This window comes from Acinonyx jubatus, chromosome C1 (assembly GCF_027475565.1).
Source record: "Acinonyx jubatus isolate Ajub_Pintada_27869175 chromosome C1, VMU_Ajub_asm_v1.0, whole genome shotgun sequence".
Classification (NCBI taxonomy): Eukaryota; Metazoa; Chordata; class Mammalia; order Carnivora; family Felidae; genus Acinonyx; species Acinonyx jubatus.
The window spans coordinates 72,464,244-72,485,835 of record NC_069381.1 but is presented as its reverse complement, the minus strand read 5'-3'; the positions used below and the strand labels follow the sequence as shown (position 1 = coordinate 72,485,835).

The 21,592-nt window shown below is 46.8% G+C and overlaps 1 long non-coding RNA gene across 4 annotated transcripts in view; it reads right to left on the bottom strand.

Moving 5' to 3' along the window:
• Positions 1-1,838: 1,838 nt before the first annotated feature.
• The window catches only part of LOC113599270 (uncharacterized), a 35,247-nt gene continuing 15,493 nt past the window's right edge, over positions 1,839-21,592 (bottom strand). The window contains exons 2-8 of one of the 4 annotated variants that reach the window (XR_003420036.2): positions 15,806-15,971; positions 15,320-15,367; positions 14,787-14,880; positions 8,615-14,175; positions 7,013-7,059; positions 4,552-5,875; positions 1,839-2,416 (exon numbers count right to left, since the gene is read on the bottom strand). This is a non-coding gene — a long non-coding RNA (uncharacterized LOC113599270). Of the gene's footprint in view, positions 2,417-3,843; positions 5,876-7,012; positions 7,060-8,614; positions 14,176-14,786; positions 14,881-15,319; positions 15,368-15,805; positions 15,972-16,342; positions 16,533-21,592 lie in introns of those variants that run through there. The other 3 variants (XR_008295028.1, XR_008295027.1, XR_008295029.1) reach the window with 3 other exon arrangements.

Genomic DNA, 21,592 nt, shown 5'->3' with positions numbered 1-21,592 from the left:
AGCATTAATTGCCCCAGCAATATAGCCATTCAGTGCCACTGTTCTTATAATTGCTAGTTCCCCATATTTGTCAAATGCCCAATAGATTCACCCACTAGTGCTTTCCCTTCCACCAGCATCCCATCCAAGGTCACCACTGCTACCTTGTGCCAGGATCTATCACTGCTCCTCCTACTCCTAGAGATGGGGGTCCTCATTACCAGTGGCTATCAGGTGACCAAGTTCCAGAATCCCATCTTAGATCTCCTTTCTCAGACCACTCCTGATACAAACTGTTTACGTTGGGCTCTCTGAGAATTAGACTTTGAATCAGAGATTTATGTACAGGATACTTATTAGTGTCTGCTCTAGGAAATCACCATTTGTAGAAGAAAAAGCAAAGGGAAGGAAAGAGGGTTTGGCCAAGGGAGAAGTTGGGCTACAGTGTAGTCACAACAAAGGCCTCAGCCAACCTGACAGAGACTTCTGAAGCTGGTTTGTGCATAGAAGTTGTCCCAAGCTGGGGTGAGGTAGAAAGATCTTTGTCCCTCCTGAAAACCAATCTTTGGATACAGGATGCCCCAGCAAAGGGGCATGACTTGGGTGAAGAGCGTCACTGAAGCAGAGGCAATTAGCAGAGAGGGCTGACAGCTGAGGGCTATCAGGCAACAGCTCTCCTAGCAGCTGGAAGAGTAAACCCTTCACTCCTGAGGGGGACCTGGGGGCTACAGCATAGTGACTACTCAGAACCCAGTTCCACTTCTTATTAACTGTGTGACCGTGAGTAAGTCAGTCGTGGCCTCTGCGCCTTAGTTTCCTGATCTACAAAGTAGCTCTGTAATGACCTATAATGATCTATAATGACCACCTCGTAGGGTTGTCACAAAGATGAAATGAGATAATAATGTAATGCACCTTAAGACACAACCTGGCACATGATAAGCGCTGTGTCTTTTTTGTAGCTATAAAAAGCTTAGGATTTGTATGGGAAAGCTAAGACTAAAGTATGGGCTACAGCAGAAGGAGTTGCTAAACTGTGGTCAGTGGGAGCTTAGAAGAGGGGTGAAGATCAGGGGAACAAAGAACAGTTTCAAAGAGGACATGGTCAACAGATACGTGGAATTTAGAAAGATGCGACAGGAGGGGACAGCTTCCAGGTAACATATTCACAAGAGCAAAGGCCCAGGAAGCAGACAGGGCATTTGCAGGGCAGTGAGGAAGTCATCGGGGCTGCTACAGGGCTTCCTGCCCAGAAGCTGGCTGGGAGAAGAGTGGGTCAGGGAAGCTTAAAAATCCAGGCAGAAACAGCTGCTCTGAGACCTCAACGGACCATGGTACAGTTGGGCTCAGAAGCGGTGTGAGGCGTGTCCCTGAGGAATGACACATCTTGGCAGGAGAGGGAAAGGGAGGAGGATGGAGACAGGGAAGAGAGAAGGACGAGGAGAGACAGACACAAAGAGGAGAAACATGCCAAGGAGACAGAAAGCTGAGGACAAATTGGGATTAAAAGCCAATCCAGGGGTGCCTGAGTGGCTCAGTCGGTTAAGCGTCCAACTTTGGCTCAGGTCATGATCTCACGGTTCGTGGGTTCAAGCCCCGCGCCAGGCTCTGTGCTGACAGCTCAGAGCCTGGAGCCTGCTTTTGATTCTGTCACCCTCTCTCTCTGCCCCTCCCCTGCTTGCACTCGGTCTCTTTCTCTCTCTCTCTCTCTCTCTCTCTCTCTCTCTCAAAAATAAGTAAACATTAAAAAAAATTGTTTTAATAATAAAAAATAAAAGTCAATCCAGAGAGGAAAAGAGAATACCAGAAATGAAGAAGAAATGTGGACTAGTGCTTTAAGAAATGATGGTCTTTTAATTTCTGAAGCTCTGATACAAAGAATTAGTGTGGTAGAAACAAAATAACAATAATAGTTTCGAGCTAGGTCAGCTGTGTTGCTTCCTCAGAAAACAATAGGAATACACTTATTAAGGGGCCCAGTGTTTTCCTATATTATAAATAGTTCTAAATTAACGTCCCTTCCCAAAATGCCTACTTTTCCAACAGGTGCAATATGACACCATCTGCCCAACAAAGGATCTAAATGTCACCAACTTCATAAGAAAATGTAATTGGCTGTTTAGGACCCTAGTTCACTATGATGATATTTAATAATTTGTACTTATAGAGCATGTAGGGGCATAAAATGAATTATAAATGTTAACTCTCTAACTCACACAGTAACTCCTTAGAAAGACAGGAAACACGACAACTCCCCTTTTAACAGATCCATTCATTCAACAAACATTTATTGGCCTCCTGCATGCCAGGCATTGTAATGATGCAGAAATCTGGCTTCGTGAAGTTTGAGCGCCTGCTTCCCAAGCAGAAATGAGAGTCTCCCAAGAGCAGGAACCCTGACGTTTCCTCTCTGAAGACCTAGGGCCCAGCACTGCACCTGGAAAAAAGAGAGTCATTGCATAAACGCATGCAGATTTTTAAAAAAAGTAAATACCACAAATTAGCTACAAGTCTGTGCTACTGTTATTAAAAACATAAACCCAGAGACTTTTGACCTCCGAGCCATTGTTAGCCACTGGACCTCACTTCCTGTGGAACCCGCTTCACCTCGTGCTCTTCAGCTCTGCCACACTGTAAAACATTCACCCGCCGACTGTTGCCAAATATGCCATTTCTGTAGCCCTTTGCATTTACTGGGGAAGAGGTCGAGGCTGGGCCCCACACTCAGATTTGCTTTTTTCTTAAAGATGTTGGCTTCTGTGAAGATTTTTATACCGAGTGGAAAAATAGAATTCTGAATCTAGAAATCACTCCAAGTCAATATCCTCTTGTTAGTCCGGGTTGGGTGTGGGAAAGTTCCACTTGGCAGTTGTGATGAATCACGAGGTCCCGACTACTCTCCGATGGTCAGCAGAGAATAGGAATGATTGGGACACCTGGCTTCTGTCTCGCTCAGGTCTGAATCCCCAGCAAGATTCTTCACAAGGTGTCTGGCAGCTTAACCCCATCTCCCAGGGTCCAAAACCTACGTGTGCCATACCAAAATCCTGGTGAAATGGCGAAAAAGATGAAGTCACAAGTTCGTGCCCGAATCTTGCACTTTCCCCCTGCCACATGCCAGTGTGGACGCCATTAAAGAGCCGGACTGCTAAAATCGGGAAGGAAGGGAGCCCTTTGCTCTCAGAACTAAGGCAACGGTGCCACCGGGGCTAGTCATGAAGCAGAATCTCTCCAAGGGAGGAGCAAAGTGACACCAAAAGGTCCAGGTGGCCCTCCCCAAGCCTGGGGCTATTGCCCTTGGGACATTCCCGGCAGAAGACCCATTTTCGCAAATGTCGAAATTCCGGCCCCAGACGCTCGCTAGGCCAAGATACACCCTACATAAGTTACTGGCTACTTCAATTATTCAGGTTATCATCTCTGTTCTCCTTTTGCCCCCTGACTTTCTCAGTGAATGACTGTATAAACCTACTGCTCTCTAAAGACCTTCAAAGCGTTTACACGTAGACAGTGTATCTGAAGAGGGCCAGAAAGTCCAAAGAAGAGAACTTGCTTTCCTCATTCTTTAAAAAACATATCCTGTATCACTTGGCTGAAATTTACATCGGGAGGAAAAAAATAAAAAATAAAAAGAATCTCACAGTTTCTTTCTTCTGCTTTTCGGGGGAGGGGGTGGCATTGGCTGTCTACGGCTGAGCCCACAGTTGTACATGAAAGTTAATATTTCCAGGGCCCTGCGTGGGATACCTTTCCCAGAATTCATGTTCTCAATGGGAAACTGAAATAGCGCGTGAGAGTTACCCTAAGTAGATTTAAATAATTAAATTCAAAAATTCTCAAACCACTTGCTGTTTCAAATTTATTTCTTTAATAACAACTCAGACTCAGCAACAGACTGGATTAAGATTTCATTTATTCGAAATTTAAGGTATATCCAGCCCTGGGTGTTGTTTTTAAGTATTTAAGGGGAAATTTGTGCGTGGTGAAAATGAAGAGGCTGTAGCATTATAAATTCATTTCCTCTATTAGAAGCAGGGCCCCGCCTGCACGCCGCAGCTGTTCGGGGAGGTAGTCCCGGCAGGCTGAAGGGCGCGCCGCGGAGCAGACGACCCTTTGTTTCCCCACGAGGGGAGATTTGGCCGGCCCCACACCCTCAGCAACAACTATTTCCTCAGTGGCGCCAGGCAGTTGGGCAGAATCATCTGGGGTGGTTTTCATGTGGCAAAGCAAAGCATCCTCTGGGATTCCAGAGAGACTTCTGAGGATCCATTTTCATCCGTGACCTCAAATCATGCCTGGTACCGGGCACAGAGGACGGGAGGCCACGGTGGCCTGAGCCGAGTTCGCTGACCTCTGGAATAACCCGCCCCGATACAGGCGGCAAGGCAGAGAGCGACTCGGAAAGCAGGTGTTACATCGCAGGTAACAGCCCCACGGTACTTACTATTCATGCTAACAGTTTTACAAACAAGTGAGTTTCTTATACATTCATCGCCACCCCCAGGCATTCATATTCTTTTTAAGTACGGAAACCTTAATTAGATTTTGACCACAGACCCGGATTTGACTTACCCTGACAGGGTTTCCATTAGTGTAATCTGTGGGGGAATTCACTGTTTTAACATCTGTGTGCCTGAGGCCTATCTCACATTTACTGCAAAACTCTGAAAAGCCTCCCTTGTATGGCTGTATGTTTCCTCATGCTCCCAATTTCACAGAAGTCATTTCAGCACCAAACGGTAATTAGCAAAGGGATGGGCCTCAGCTGACATGAATGCAATTTATTGTTTTCCACGAGGCCCTGAACCAAGCAAACAAAGAACACAGTCTAGCTGTCTGGCATTTTATTAACTTGTATTGTGCAGTGCACCTTACTGAAGGGAGATCTTCGGGAGAAATTCAGCAGTTTGTGTGTGGCAACACGCAGACTTTGGAAGAATATTCATTTCGGTTCAATTAGGCAAGTTTTGTGGTACCTCAGTCTGTAATATAGGACAGCCACTTTTATAATTATCTTCCATATTAACTTTATCATCGCCAGACTTTTGCATAAATGCAACCTTTCATCTTTAAAATGCCAACACTTCTTCAATTTTGGCAACCGTACAGCACTGCTAATTATTTGCTCATTATGTGTGGTTAACTGATGAATCATTAATAAATGAATGAATGGCTAATATATTTTTATGGTAATTGGAGATATAACTGATTGCAGACTTCCTTAGCTTCTCAAAACGGCACTGAATGAGCAGTGGCTGCCTAATTGTTTACAGATGATATTTATGCCCCCACCCAGTGTTTCCCACAGTTGTGGTTTATCACTGGCATATTCTCATCAGTCCAGGGTGGCGGCTCGCCGAGGACCTGTCTGGGCAGAGGGGAGTGGGCAGCTGCATAACCGTGCTTCCTTCCCTTGTGTTTCTGTCACCTCGTTTGTCTCAGCTCAGCTGACACGTAGCCATGTATGGGCCTCAGGGCCACTTGCTAGCAATTCGAAGACTTCTCGTGGATTCTCTCCTCCTGCGCGTCGGCGGGGCCACGGCCACAACACTGCTGCGGTTACCCCTAGTCAACAACATATAAAGAGTTGGACGCGGACATGGGACCACGCACGCCATCCAACCGCCACTTGCCTTGGCTGGCACGCCCCGAGGAAAGGTGTGGCCAGTGGCCACGCAGCCTGGCGTCTCTGCGGTTGAGGAGCCGAAGGAGACCCTTTGCAAAGTTTGGTTACAAGCCTGCAGTTCAGTTTGCACCACCGACAGAAGTCCAGAAAATAAAATGGACGGGAGATGCTCCACTCCGTTCCCTGACTCGCCGTTCGTGGCTGGTTAATGGGTTTGGAGGCAACTGCTGTGTTACAAAAATTGTATCCATCGTGCACCTCCGTCACCGCCTATAGGTTAAAGACAAAGAGTCTGCATTTGTCGACGATTCTCGTGAAAATGAAAGATAGAATACTGGCCAAATAAGGCTTGTTTAGCTTTATACAAACAGACGGAAAATCAAGTTAAAAATGCAAAGGAGATTACCAATTCTTAATTATAATTATTTAACCAGGTGGGTAGTTTCTCCTAATGAACATTTCCATGAAAACAGAATAACTAATGACAGTCTTAAGGAAGCCTTTGTCTTTCCATGTACTAATGATCACATTTATAAATATGCAGCAAGGCCCCCGTGTACATTGCTAATGATAAGTAATTAAGCACCAGGCGTGGGAAGCCAGTGAAAAGGGTCATGTTAATGCAAGAGAGGAAATTAAAAATGCAATAAAATAAGTTGCCTAGAAAAGATTAAATAAACTTCTGGCTTCTCCTTCCAGAAAGAAAAGAACGGTTCCCCATTCTCACAGTAATGCCGTGTCAAGCCATTCAACAGCTGGTTACAAAGTCAGACAGTACGGGTGTCAGCCTGCTCACTGCCCCCATCCCCATTTTATCCTACTGGTTTGCAGGCAGGGGGTGTGGCTTCAAAGGGCACTTGGGTCACTGGAGGAGGAAAAAGGACCCCTACAAAAGGCAGGGGTCGGCCAGCAAGGACGGACACCTGCCACTGTGAAATTAAACTGAACTTTGTTGTTATTGCTGATACACCACTTGCTTATGAAACCATACGAACCAGCCTGGGTTTTTCTCATCTTTTAGACGGCAGAGAGGACAAGCAGGTTGACTCTTCCAACACAGTAGAATAACCTCGATCTCTCTTCACATCGTCTGGTTCCCCACCAGACCCCAAGCTCCTGGAAGATGAGATCATGACTCTGTGCAAGTAGACTCCATATCCCTCACACCTAGCACTGCACCACACATACACTGAGTGCTTAATAAATGCTGGTTGGATAAGTGAATGAATGAGTGTTCAGAATAGAGCGTCTCTAAGCCAAGTTAGCAGTTTGTGAGAGAGTCCTTTAACATCACTCCCAGACCAAGCAGCCCTGCCACAGAAAAACACTCGGGCCCAGTGGAAAGATGTGACACATTTCCCTCTTATTCAGGTCCTGAGAAAGGCACCCGTTCTTTCTTCCACGTACCATCACCAAAAGGAACAGAAACGTGAGGCTTCAACAAAAACATCAGTCTTTGCAAAACAAATCATACAGTTGGCATGAGACTCCTGGTTAGTGATTGAGTGGGAATCCCAGCATTTCCATTAAGCATTAAAGACACACAGAATGGGGGGTGGGTGGGTAGGGGTACCTGGGTGGTTCAGTCAGTTAAGCAATCAACTTCAGCTCAAGTCGTGATCTCTCCGCTCCTGAGTTCAAGCCCCCGTCAGGCTCTGTGCTGACAGCTTCAGATCCTGTGTGTCCCTCTCTCTCTCTCTCTCTCTCTCTCTCTCAAAAATAAAAACACTAAAAAAATTTTTTTTTTAAATAAAAACGGGGAGAAAAGACAGAATGAGTAAGTGGACTTCTTGGCCAAAGTAACAGGACTCATATCTGGATCTCCAACGCTCTTAAATAAGGGCAATTTGGGTTCTTTTTTAAAAGCGTCTTAGTGGGGCGCCTGGGTGGCTCAGTCGGTTAAGCGGCTGACTTTGGCTCAGGTCATGATCTTGCTGTCCGTGAGTTCAAGCCCTGCGGTGGGCTCTGTGCTGACCTCTCAGAGCCTGGAGCCTGTTTCAGATTCTGTGTCTCCCTTTCTCTCTGACCCTCCCCCGTTCATGCTCTGTCTCTCTCTGTCTCAAAAATAAAGAAACGTAAAAAATAAATAAATAAATAAATAAATAAATAAAATAAAAGTGTCTTAGTGAAGCTCTTAAGCCACTGAAGATTTTTTTTTTTTCTTTCAAACATTTCAAACTCGCTGATTTCCAGTCTCTCAAGGCTTCCACATTCCCTAACTCTTGTTTCTGGTTAATCCCTCAGCGAAGGCAATCTAATTTTCTGCCGCTGCAGTCCAGGGTTAACAAGAAGGCAACCTTGATCTGAAGAAAACAGAAGCGGCAAACAAAAATTAAACCGTGGTTGGATATTTTGGGTAGTGTTTCCTTTTCCTCCCCCAACCCCCCCCCCCCCCCCCCCGCCTCTCTTTTTTCTTAAACGAGTTCTAAGAAGCGAGTCACAAGGCAGAAAATCCAAGGCTTGGATCTTCCCGGCCTGTTTTAATATTCCTTCTGAATTCAAATGAACCATTTCCTTTTACATAAAATCTTCGACAAGGCCACACTTCTTTTGTTATCAGAGCGTTGTCATCGGCAAGCCTGCTCGGCTCTCATAAAGGCAATTTAGTACCTGACGCGCGCGCGGGCCTAGATGGGCCTCGCAAATAAGGGGCTCCCGGGGCGCTGGGGGGGGGGGGGGAGGCCGGCCGGCTGCGGGGACACCTAAGGCGCGCCTTCCATCAACTTCTCAGGCGGGGCCTCGGTGTCTCGGGTAAGTCCGGCCCGCGGCAGGGACGCTCGGCAAGCGCATCCTGACCCCCAGCGGCCGGCCCCGTCATCGGACCCACGCTGGTTCCCACTCCTGCGGCTCCCCGCGCCCCCGGGCCCCCTTCGCTTTAATTGACAATTAAAGCAAACTTCAGTTCTCACAGAATCAACCGGGTGAAATTTCGCAACGCGAGTTGCACAACTCCATTCCCTCGAAGCAAAACCGGCAGTTTTTCCCCCCCCCCGAGGTTTCACTCCACACCTCTGCGTTGGTTGCTGAACTTCCCCCTCGAGTTTCTCTTCCCACACACACCGCTTTATTTCAGAGGCAGCCATGGAGACGGTTTCGGTATGTTTCTGGGGGTCCCCGCCTCGTGCCCGGCCCGGTGCTGAGCTGGCGGTGCCGCGACGCCCCGGTGCGATCGGGCGCGTTTCCAAGCGGAGCGCGGCGCCCACCCCCAGCCCGGAGGGGTGGGGGCGCTTGTGGCTCACGCCCGGCCGCCGTCATCACACAACCCGGATAAGGCTTCCTGGCCTGGAACGACACGCAGTCACCAGGCCGGTGGTAGGGGTGCCCGACTGAGCAAGCAAAAGTGTGGCAGGCTGCGGCTCGTCGTTATACTAAAAAAATATTTGTTGTTTATATGAAGTTCACATTCAACTCGGGGTTCTCTATTTTATCCGGCAACCTCACCTCCTCGTTTGGTGGTTGTATTACTGACCAGCTGCTGACCAGATCCTTGGATAGTCCAGGGGGCCTGGGTGCCCCCTAAAAATTGAGCAAGGATATATACACATATATTTATATTTGTATATTTGAAAAAAAATATGTATTTTTTTCAACCGTAGAAAAATAGAATGGCGTTCTAGAACCTCTCTGGAGGATCAGACCTCCCTGGGCATTGGCCCATGTCTCAGACTGTCAGTCCTCCTCCCTCCCCCTCTCTTCAGAGGGGAGGCAAGCCCCTGTCCTGAAGGGTCTCTTTCCCACAGTCAGCCTTCCAGAGAATCTGCCACCCGAATCCTTGGCCGCAGATGTTGAAACAAAAGTCATAAACAAGGTAATTTTAGGGGATACTAGATTAAACCGCAGCTTGGTCTTTAAGGGTTAGAAGTGCCTACATTCTCAACTGCCGTTTGTATCCACTGAAATGCTAAAAAGTTCAAAAACCGAGTTTTGGATTACTGTTATCTGTCTGCCATTAAAAAAAAAAAAAAAAAGAAGGCTATAGCCTTGGGAATACTGTACGTATCTGTTACCAACAACTCTGAAAACCACCTCTGCGGGCTTGTCAGTTAAACCAAATGTTAAATGGAAAATATTTGGCGGGATTTAAAATTAGACCCACACACATTACTTACAGATGTTTCCATGAAAAACACTTGAAACTGAACCACACCAAGTAATAAACCCCACAATGGTGTATTTTTTATACCCCAAGTTAATTTTTATTATATAAGTAGCCATATGAAGAAGGTATTGCATACTGCTTAAATTAAATACGGAGGAATGAAATCAGCAGTATCCCTTTACAGCATATGGCCCAGCAAATCAAATTACAAAGCTTTCCACATCTCATTAACTGCAATGAGTACAGTGAGTTTTCTAATAAGTCACATCTTTTTCATGTGAGTGGTGAGCAGTGACTTATTGTAAGAATTCACAGGATGACCCTTGTGCTGAAATTAAGAACTAATCTAAAATGGGCAGGGTCATCTGGTCAAGACTGATCATAACATTTCCTCATTATTGTTTTAGTTGGCATTGAAGCATATGTTTTCCTGGTGCCCCAGCTGAAAAATGCCTTTGATAATTTCACTGACAGCAAATAACCCACACACTGCCATTTAATGAGTTCAGGCAGGATTAGCTGACAATAAAGAATATAGTATAAATGTTTTTATTAGAACTGATTTATTTTTTAGCTACAAGAAGAAGAAGAAGAAGAAGAAGACGACGTCACGTGGAAATGCTGAGCTGACTTCCCCTTGGGATGGCCATGGTGGCAATGGTGCTGTAGGTAAAAGGCAGGAGTCGTATTGCGAGCCCAGGCCTGGCCAAGACCGTGCCTTTGGGCTGCAAATGGTGAAAGGAAAACACCAGCTGGAACCCACACTCAGATGTCGGGTTCCTTCTTTGCACAACAAGGAAAAAAACACTTCTACAATTGCTCATCATGTGGCCTTTGGCTGAGATGAATTACCAATTTACAACCTCTTGTGTTTGGAGAGAAGCAAACTGTGCTCTTCTGAGGCAAGAATCAGGAACCTAAAAATCATTCAAGCCTTCTTGTTTATAAGGCCAGAGTGAGGCCAAAAATCCATTTCCTTCTGTGCTCTAAGCCCTTTCAATGACGAGTTTCTCACCATCTGCACTAATAAATATGGACTGGTGTGTGTATAACCATGCACGGAGGAGAAAGGAAGAGTGAAAGGAGTTTAAATGGTTGCAAATTGCTCTCCTGCTGAGATAACAGCAGTTTGCATGTGAGCCTCAGTTGTTACACATTAAGAATGGGCATTTGGCTTCTTTTCACACAGCTGTGAGAGAAGGGGTAGGTTTCCACCAGCGAGAAAAGAGGTCTGTTCTTAGGGAGACAGGCTTGCTGGTGGCATCTTGCCCAGAAGCTCTTTCTTCCCAGCTCCAACTGTGGGGACTGGAGACAGGATACGCAGATAAGTCCCGGAGCTGGGAGGGAGGGGATCTTTGGGACCGGTGAGGTGAGCCCTGAGATGGGGACCATTCACCCCAAACCTCAGCAGAGACCAAAGGTATCAAAACGGAGGCAAGGCCAGACAGTTGATGTCGCCAGCATGTAAGAAAGTGATCCTTGGGGCACCTGGGTGGTTCAATTGGTTGAGAGTCCCTTCGGCTCAGGTCATGATCTCACAGTTCATGAGTGCGAGCCCCACATCAGGCTCACTGCTGTGAGGTAAGAGCCTGCTTCTGATTCTCTGTCCCCCTCTCTCTCTGCCCCTCCCCTACTTGTGCGCTCTCAAAAATAATGAATAAACATTTAAAAAAAAAAAAGGAAGAAAGTTATCCTTGAGGTCAAGGTGGACTGCTGGAAAGATCTGAAAATTTAGGCACAAGTGGACATAGGATAATATGTCCCGGGAATATGCAAAAAAACACCATTAAGAAAATGGTGTATGGGGTAGCAGGGCCTGGCAGGGAGGGCAGCATAGGAAAGGCTCTCAGGGCTGACTGAGACTCAGAGGTGTCCTCCCAAACAGAAAGAAGTGACTCCTTGTTCGCAACATAATGTAGTGTGCAATTATGGGAGCTTCCAAGAGACTGCCCGGTGAACTACGGAAGAGTCACAGGAGTGGAAAAGCAGCCACGTAAAAGTGCTCCCTGAACATCTGTCCATCAGAAAGTGCACTTCGGTGGGTGCTAAGGAGCATGAAAAGACCCTTCAGTCCAAACACCTAAATACATCCTCCAGCAGAATGCAGACTGCTCCCAGACGGGAATACGGAACCCGAGTCTCATACCTCCCCTCTCGGGCGATGAGAATGTGCGGGAAGAGGACCGTAGAAAGCAAGGGAGACTCTGAAGCACTGCGTTTGAGGGAGGAGACAGAGAGCAGGAACTGGAACGGAAGCAGGGGGTCAGCCACTGAGCCCAGGCTACAGTGGGATCAGGTTTGGAAGACGGGCGAGAAAGATCACTCACTACGGAGGGGAGATGCTTAAGAAGCAGAGCAGCTATGGCTCAAATGCCTGGGTGGCTCAGCCAGCGAAGCAGCCGACTCTTGATTTCAGCTCAGGTCATGATCTCAGGGTCGTGAGTTTGAGCCATGCATTGGGCTCTGCACTGGGAGTGGAGCCTACTTAAAAGAAGAAAGTAGAAGAAATAAAAAGAAAGAAGACGACGAAGAAGCAGCAGCAGCTATGGCTGGGAAGGGAAGGAGCTGTTAAGGGTGCCAAGCCTTCAGCAACACCCAAGACAAAATGCTGAGGTGGGGTGTGGGGGAGTTAAATACAATCCTTGGTATTAAACACAATCCTCCTCACCCAATCCCTGGCGAGAAGGAATTCGTAGTTACCACCCAAAGCAACTGTTCAGGAAAACGGTATGCGGTTTACCTGTGGTTTCTTCTACGTCTTCAAAATGAAACCCGTATTATCATCTAATTTCACCCTTCAGTTATAATGGAAACTGCCAAGCACTTGGTTACACAGACCCTGGCTACTTAACTAGAACCTAGACGAGGACAATCCCTGCATATTGCTAGGTAACAATAACAAACTAACTAATATTTGCACAACTTTACAGTTTACAATGTGTTGTCATAACGCTTCTCATTTGCCCTTCATTACTTTGCTCTGAAAGAGGCAACTCGGCCGTAGCTAGGAAGTAAAAGAGCCAGATCTCAGAACCTGAGTCTTCAGATGCCAAGCCTGGTGTAATTTTTATTACAGCAAATAGCTTTTATGTACTATTAAGATAACACAAAAATGCTCTGGCTGTCTGAGGAAATATCCATGTTCTGCTCTTGAGAGACTGCATTCAGGGCTTGAGGCAAAGTTCTCCAGAAGAATCCACCCTCTCCTAAGTTCCCTCAGAATGCCTCTAAATCTAATGTATGTGATGGTCTGCCTTTATTCCTCCCTGACTGGCACAGACAGGACAGTCTTGCCAAGATGGCATCCTTAAGACAGATGATTGGTAGGACATTCCCCTCACCCCACCCTTGGTAGCTGCTTATTGACTGTGCTTGGTTGCTTTGGGGCTGAAAGAAGAACATAAGAGCGGCATCTGGGTGGCTCTGTTGGTTAAGCATCCGACTTCAGCTCAGATCATGATCTCATGGTTCGTGAGTTCGAGCCCCACGTCAGGCTCCATGCTGACAAATCAGAGCCTGGAGCCTGCTTCAGATTCTGTGTCTCCCTCTCTGTCTGCTCCTCCCCCACTCACACTCTGTCTCTCAAAAATAAATAAACGCTAAAAAAAAAAAAAAGAACACAAGAAAAAAAATCATGTACACACTTGAATGACAGACAAAAGGACCGTAATAAATGAATCCACGTAGCTCTTAACGCAGCATCAGCCAAGGAAACAGCTCACAGGAACCGGAGTGGAGTTACCGGGTGGTGCCCTCCATATGTGCCTTTGCCTTCCTTCTCCTGTGTCTTCCTCTTTCTGTCCGTCTCCACCACTGGTAGTGCTCAGGATATAAGTCGCTCTCTAAAGAAAATAGGAAACTCTCACTCCTTTCTGCATTCTTGCCCCCAACTCCAGCTGGTGAGCAGGGCCCAACTTAAAGAGGGTTCTCGAAGAAGAAAGATATAAAGGCTCCAGATGAATGTTAAAGGTTAGTTGTGCAAGTAGATTATAAAACTTCTGCTCCAAGTAGGAGGCTTTGGAGGCCTCGTCCTCTACCGTAGTTTCTAAAACTTGGTATTAGACACTCCCCTCCCGGTTACCCAAAGCAACCAAACATTGTACAGACGGCCCAAGGCACTTTATGCAGGTAATTGACGTAGGCATTGTGGTAATGAATAGGAAAACAGTTTAAACCTGGGAAAACATTCCTCCTGGTCATATTCTTCTTTCCCAGACGTCCCAAATGCTACCATTTGGCCCCACGCTATTACCTATAGCCTTCCTTCATTCCAGCCAACAATGGCTTCCAGCAGTCCCACAATTCTCTTCTCCGTCACCTCCAAGCTCCAACCCAAGATACCCCCAGGAGCACTTCCTTCATGTTTTCTGGGCTTTCCCATCTTCCTTTGAAGTTCCTCTCACTGACTCTGGGAAGACTTCGTAGTACTGTGTTCCCCAAATTGCAGATTGGCAAAGCCTTGACAAGTATCCTGTTTATGTATGGAAAAATTAACAATCATTTACAGGTTACGATTCATACAGTCTTAGGGGCTGAAAGGGATACTTGAAGCAGTATTTGTCAGTTTGCAAACATTTCTCTGGCTTCTGACAACTTCCATCTATACAGTGAGGGTTCCGGGCCTTTGTGTCTAATGTTCTAGAAGCTACATAGTTGGAGTTCCAGTGCAAAAACCTAGGCCATAGGTACAGCTTCCTCCCTTCTCGTCCACACTCTTCATTCCGTCATGCTGTGTGTGCACGTATAAACATGAGCCAACTTGCCTGCCTTCACTCTATCCGAATGCTCATCAATTTGAGACCAAGGAGCAATTTTTATCCTTATACCTTAAATACTTAATATCGGATTGGCCACTGAATCGTATTTTCTTAATTGCAAATGTAAACACTCTACCTTATCCACATTTGTATCCACCCACCACAGGCCACCACCCCCTCCTTGGATGTTTTGCATATCCAAGATGCTGGATAAAAGCTTTTGAATGGCTAAATGAATGAAGAACCTTTCATATCTGGTTATTTCAATGAGTACCGCTTGCCAGTTGATTGGAACTAAAGTCCCTAATTTTCAAGCTAGGTTTACCTTCCAAATGTGTTCTCCCATGGTCTTGGCTCCGCCGTTAAATAGCTGTATCGCTCAGCAATTACACAACCTTGCTTTACCTCCGTTTCCTCATCTGTAAAATGGGGATAAAAACTGTGCTTGCATGAAAGAATTAAATGAGGAAACCCATCAAAGCCCCAAGAACAGTGGCTAGCAATATGTCGCAAAATGCTCAATAAAGGTGACTACTGTTCTTTTAAACTTTGTCCAGCATACGCTTCATTACAGATCACTGTGATTCTTGTGTAATGTGTCGACTTCAAAAAGACTATAAGCTCATGTCTGTCTTGGTCTTATCCCCAGCGTGGTGGTCGGGTAGGGGGTAGGTGGTCAATAAATGTCTGAAGGCACCCATACAAGCATGGGAAGGCACACATTTCCACAGCCTTTTTGGGTGCTCTGAATGACAGTGTTGATGCATGCTCCTACACCATTCAAGATGCAGGAGTGGTTAAGATCACAGATGGCAAAGCCGGCAAGAAAGGACATGAATCCTTGGCTCCACTACTTACCAGAATGTGATCTTACGTGACTTAACTTCTGTGCCTCATTTTCCTCATCTGCAAAAGGGGAATAATAATAATAGTACCAACCTAAAAGGGGTTTTATGAAGATTAAACAAGTTAATGTTCGAAAAGCCCCTAGCGTTATATAAATGTCGGCTGCTATCATCATCATCATCACTTGTGAGTAAAGACAAGACACAAAGAAGACCTGAGAGTGAAAACAGGTGCGTGGCCTGGTGCTCGGGGGTGAAAAAGAAACGTGCCATACGGGCACCTGGGTGGCTCAGGCGACTCTTGATTTCGGCTCAGGTTTCTATCTCATGGGTTCATGGGTTCGAGCCCCATGTCAGGCTCTGTGCTGACAGCAGAGCCTGCTTGGGATTCTCTCTCCCTCTTTCCCTCTTTCTCTGCCCCCTCCCCACCCTCTTAAAATAAATAAACTTTGAAGCAAAAGAAATAAGGAGAGAAAATTAAGCTTCTTTTTTGGGGCACCTGAGTGGCTCAGTCGATGACGCATCCGACTCTTGATTTTGGCTCAGGTCATGATCTGATGCTTTCTGAGTTTGAGCCACGCATAGGACTTCTCCACTCTGAGCAGCAGAACCTGCTTGAGATTCTCTCTTTCTCCCTCTCCCTCTGTACTTCCTCTGCTCTCTCTCTAAAAAAATAAATAAATAAACATTAAAACAAAAAACACAAAAAAACATTGTGCCACAAATACAGAGAATCTGTGGGATGGCTGAAAAGCAGTGCTCAAAATAAACATGAAGGTGTGCCATGACAATTTAGCTGTCATCAATATACCATGGGAATATTTTAGGTTCACCCAATCAAGGCCATACTTGAGGATAGGGGGTCACGGGGTGGGGGTGGGGGAGGGTTTTCAGAAGCGTGTCTGATTGGCAAAATGCAAACACTGCCTTGCCCACCATCTCCCATCACAAAGGTGGAGGCACACCTGTGGCCCAACACCCCTCCTCCAGTCTTGTGGCTGGAACCGCTCTTCCCGCCTTGCCAGCTCCTCCTGACCTGGGTTTTCTCATCACACTCCAGTTCAGAGACCCTCCAGATGTGGGGCTCTCCGCGGCTCCAGGAAACTTCAGGAAAAGACATCTTCCGTCTCAGAGCGATTGAAGGGCAGGCATGGGATTGGAGGAAGGAATGCAGAGCTTTGCTTCTTCTGTTTCCTACCGTGTGCCCACGATGGCTTCGGCGCCCCCTGCAGCCCAAAGCCGGGAGGTGATTTTCAGCTCACCACACTTAGCCAGGGATTGATTTTAAAATTATTCATGATTAGCCATCTCACCACTATCTACCTGCCTCAAGACTAGATGCTGCCCCTGAAATCCTCTTACAAGGGCCTGAAATCAGAATCTCATGGCTGGAATTTATCTGCCAAAATACACCGTGGCTTGAGAGCTCTTTTTTCAAGTCTTTGCATAACCTACCTATCGAATTCATGGCATGCAAATTATATTGCAAATCCTACGTCAGGGACAGAAACATGTCGTGGTTCTGTTACAGTCAGTACCTTATTTGTTATATCTATTGCAGACCATGACCTTCTGATATTTATTACCCCCACCCCTTACCCGTGTGCACAAACTGAAATGGGTCTCTGAAGATACATCATGAATGGGTCAACTTTGCTCAAGATTCTTGGCTCTTACATAACACTACACTTACATAATAAAGACTGGTGTGGCTACTTAAGTAAGTTTGCAAGATGTTAATAAATATTATTATTTATAATATTCCAAGGAATATTATTTCCTTGGGATGGCCAAACTATCACATCGTGATTGCAGCAGGAATGCACACAGAGGTGTCTGGCTGCCAACAGAAGTTAAAGCCTTTGATATCAGGAAGGGTCTCAGAAGGGATGCAGAGAACATGGTCCACGAGGTTTCTCACTCGATAGATCAGCACGGAAAGCTTCACTCGTGTAGTCACGTGCTCATTGCCTGACTCTGGTGGGCAGATTCCATCCATGTAACATACAATTAAAAACATTTTTTAAATTTATTTATTTTATTTTGAGAGAGAGGGAGAGGAGGAGGGGCAGAGAGAGAGAATCCCAAGTAGACTCCAAACTGTCAGCGTGGAGCTGAAGGCAGGGCTCTAACTCAAGAACCAGGGGATCATGACTGGAGCCAAAATCAAGAGTCAGACACTTAGGGCACCTGGGTGGCTCGGTCGGTTGAGCGTCCGACTGCAGCTCAGGTCATGATCTCAGAGCTCGTGAGTTTGAGCCCCGCATCAGGCTCTGTGCTGACAGCCCGGAGCCTGGAGCCTGCTTCTGCTTCTGTGTCTCCCTCTCTGTCTCCCCCAACCTACTCACATTCTGTCTCTGTCTCTCTCAAAAATAAGTAAACATTAAAAAAAAATTTAAAAAAAAAGTCAGACACTTGACCAACTGAGCCACCCAAGCACCCTTAAAACATTTTTAAATTTCTTTTTAATGTTTATTTTTGAGAGAGAGAGACAGAGCAAAAGCGGGGAAGGGGCAGGGAGAGAGAGGGAGACACAGAATCTGAAGCAGGCTCCAGGCTCTGAACGGTCAGAACAGATCCCGATGCGGGGTTTCAAACCCATGGACTGTGAGATCATGACCTGAACTGAAGCCGGACGCTTAACCAACTGAGCCACCCAGGTGCCCCAAAACACTTTTTTAAAGGGGATAATGTCCCTGTTTAAATTGGCCAGGCGGTGGTATAAAGGACGAAATCAAAATTCTTCGTGGCCTTCCCAAGAGTGGCATCACGCTCTTTGGAGAGAGCGGGAAGGGAGGGGCGGAGTTACACACGCTAGAATGTGCTGGGCTTGTGCCACAGCTCCTCTGGAATACAAGACGGCACAAAACCTCTTGAAGCCGATGGGAGCCCAAGGTAAGCTGCTTCACAAACACTCAGCCAATAATAAAATGTTTTGAAAAGCACTTAAGCTTAATGGGTTGAGGTGTTAACTCAGTGGAAGCGTCTGTTACTATGGAGAGGGACTGTGACAACAGGGCAACGCAACGCCACAGGGCTGGAAAGGGAAGGCCATCAGGAGGAGTCACGCCTCACACAGCAAACACATAACGAGAGGGCCTCCTGTACACAACGGCGGCCACATCGGGCCCGGAATGATGATGATGTCCCCACGGGATGTGCGATCGGCACCAGGATGGTCTCCAGATCCCCTGACGCCCGTTGGCTCGAATCAGCCTTCTTGAGTCGCTACTGTCTCCAGGCCCTCTCTGAACCAGACCTTCTAGGACCCATACTGATTCTTCCAGTCCCCTCTTGGCCGTTTGCTCAGAAGCTAAGGACCATGCTGAGACCAATGTATAGCCTGGTTCGGGCCTGCTGGTGTCACGGGCTCATGTTACATCCCGCCAGAATCTCTGACACAAGGCAGGCCGTAGAGACATCACCAGGCCCAGGAGCTTCTCCTGCAAGAATGATTTTAGTTCCCCATGGCTACTCACTTGGTGATTAGTCTTTTTATAATGCTGTTTCCTATCAAACATAGCATTGCCTTTAAAAGGATTTCAGTCTCCAAACTTCCTGTGATTGCATCATACCCTAAATGCTCATGTTCTAGCACCCATGCCATCTGGCAGCCATTCAAGTTCAGGGGCTGTGCATCAAGGGGGAAAACTGGTTCATCCTAACGCCATTTGACACAGGCCTTCCTGACAGTCTTCTGTGGTACAAGACACGGGGAGAGGCTGAGTCATCAGCCAGCTAAGTGCCTTCCTGACCCATACTGTTGAGTCATCTGAACAGCATTCAGAACCGTTGCTGTTGGCTCGGCAACAACTTAATACTCTGAAATTTATCCTTCATCAGGAGTATCCAGTCTCCTAGTCTGAGATTCACACCATTCTTTGAAACAGATAATATATTTTTTAATGAAAGAACAAAATAACATAATTACTTATCTACGGAATAAACAGACCTCTGCCAGCCCGGGTAGAGAATATGAGAAGGAGGGTTTGATTTTTCTAATTACACACAGCTTTTGGATAAGGGTGGTCGAAAGGACACTATTCCTCTCCCTGTCGTCATGATTGCTCTGTTGCAGCTAATCAAACTCTAATTCATTACAAACTGGGACAAAAAACAGAAGAGAAAAATAAATAATGGCTTCCACCAGCCCTTAAGCCCTATGGGAATCGCTGATTAAATTTGGCACCTGGGCCCTGCTAGAATGTGCCCTCCGTGAGAGCAGAGGCCTTGTCTGGCTTGCTTACAAATGTATCTCCAGCACCAAGGTGAGCACCTGGCATATAGGTATTTGCTCAAGGAATGAATGAATGAACGAACAAACGAACGAACTAGGCCAGAGCCATCAAGAGCAGCAGAGAGGCCAAACGTCATAGTGGATAAAGTATGCAATTGAGATAAAATGCCTTGGGTTGAGTCCCAAGTCTTCTGACTGGATGAACTTGAATAAATTACCTCACTTCTCAGAGCCATTTCCTCACCGTAAAATGGAAGTAACAAAAATATGTATTCCACAGGACTATTTTGCACATTGAATGATAAAATTCCTGTGAAGGTATTTCTTAAGAAAGTAGCAGTTGCCCACACTAGCAAACTGGAAGTTACCTTATATCCCACTGGCTCACGTCCTCCCCAGTCCCACCACCCCTGCCTTAGCTACATGAGTCATCACCCAGATAGCTCCTGTCCCTTCCTGATGGACTCCCTGCCTTGAGCCTGGCTCCCCTATGGCCTCCTGCTGCCAATAAGCATCATGGGTAAGTAACCACTGCAACTGCCCAGGACCTCATGCTCAGAAAGACCCCATACTTGAGGTCTAATGCACCATGGTTGCCATCTTGAAATTCTTTTTTTTTTTTTATGTATTTTTAAAAGTTTATTTATCTATTATTTTGAGAGAGAGAGAGAGCACAAGTGTGGAGGGACAGAGAGGGAGAGAGGGAGAGAAAGAGAATCACTGCACGGTCAGTGCCCCAATGTGAGGCTTGAATTCACGAACTGCAAGATCACGACCTGAGCCGAAGTCGGACACTTAACTGACCGAGACACCCAAGCACCCTTCCGTCTTGAAATTCTTAATTATTTAGTGTTTTGGAAGTAAAGTCCATGAGACAATGACCTGTGTGCTGAGGGCTTAGGGCCTTGTCTTATATGGGTCACACCTTCCACCACCTCCTACCTCCTGGGACAGTTTCTCAGCCACCCACTTACCTGTGTCCTGGCACCGTAGGCCCTACCCAGCCTTCCGCCTCCTTAACCCCTTCCAGTGACCACTGCCAACTCCACCAGCAGCAGGGGGCTGGTCACAGGTGTGAGAGGTCAGGGTTGGGTGAGCAGCCCTCACAATGCCTGGGGTGGGCATGATGATGGCTGCCTCCACCCTAGGCTGACAGTGCATTTGGCAGGGACTTTCTGCAGGCAAGCCTTGCAACTAGTGCGTCCTGACACAGACATTGTGATACCCTTTTGGGGGGCAACTGCCTGCCGAGGTGGGGGGCATCTGGCCTCTGGGAAGTAGAGATGCCTGACTCCGCCTGGAGCTGGGCACAGCCCATTAGTCCAGCAGCTTCTGGGAGTGGGATCCCAGCAGCTAGTGACCATGCGTGTCCCAAGTCTTGGGGTAGGGCCCCAGGATTCTGTGAGGGTCTACACTTGCCCCATGGATATCCCTGTGCCTCACAAAGGTAATATTAAATAGCAAGTTTTAAAAAAACACCATGACAGGTTGAGACTACCGAATAAAGGGAAAAAGCTCTTTTCTTTTTTTAAGTACCATTAACAGCAATTTTTTTCCTGTTTTTGAATAGGGAGCCCCACTTTTTATTTTGTACTGGGCCCCCTAAATGACCCTCTAAAGCTTGCCCTTGAATGTGTCAGTCATCTGTCAGACTCCTTCATTAAACTTGTCCATAATGTGGGTCATAAAGTTCAAGCTTCCTGGCGAGGCCCCCAGGAAGACCCTTCCTCATCTGGCACACAGTGACTTCCTCGGCCTCATTCTTTTCCCCTCACCCACATGTACCCTTCTCCTTGGCCAGCTTGAAAGATTAGTAGCTTCCCGAATGTGGTTGTCATTGGTCCTCACATATCCTTCCCTGTTACCATTCCTCTACCCCCACTTTTATCTGACAATGTCCACTCAAGCCTCCCTTCCCTTCATGGCCTTCCCTGACTTCCCCAGACCTCCAGACTGAGTTAGGTGCTCCTTGCTGTGCTCCTATATCAGCCTCCACTCTCAGGAGAGCCTTGTCATGACCCTCATCACTCTGTCCTATAATCCCTGAAG